Source organism: Solanum dulcamara, chromosome 9 (genome assembly GCF_947179165.1).
Source record: "Solanum dulcamara chromosome 9, daSolDulc1.2, whole genome shotgun sequence".
In the NCBI taxonomy this organism is placed as follows: Eukaryota; Viridiplantae; Streptophyta; class Magnoliopsida; order Solanales; family Solanaceae; genus Solanum; species Solanum dulcamara.
This window is the reverse complement of record NC_077245.1, coordinates 17,028,102-17,028,457: the sequence shown is the minus strand read 5'-3', so window position 1 is coordinate 17,028,457 and position 356 is coordinate 17,028,102.

The window sequence follows — 356 nt, the reverse complement described above, 5'->3', positions numbered from 1 at the left end:
AACCAAAATACAAATTAAATAAAAAACAATAGTTATTATAAACTAAACTAACTTTAGCGGAATAAGGCAGAAAGAATAAAAGAGGAGAAAGAAAGACAGAAGAAAGAAAGAGAGAGATTGTATATTGTATCAGGCTAGTTGCCCACTTTGAGTGGGCCCCACTAATAAAAGTGATATCCATTACATAATACTCCCTTTTGGATGTCAAAAAAAAATCTAGTGAAAGAACAAATATATATAGAGTTATTCTGAATGTCATAGATGTTGTGTCTCGTCAAAACCATACTAAGAAAAATTTAGTGGAAAAAAGCCTAGTGAAGAAAAAAGAGTACACATATTTGATAATACGTCTTGAG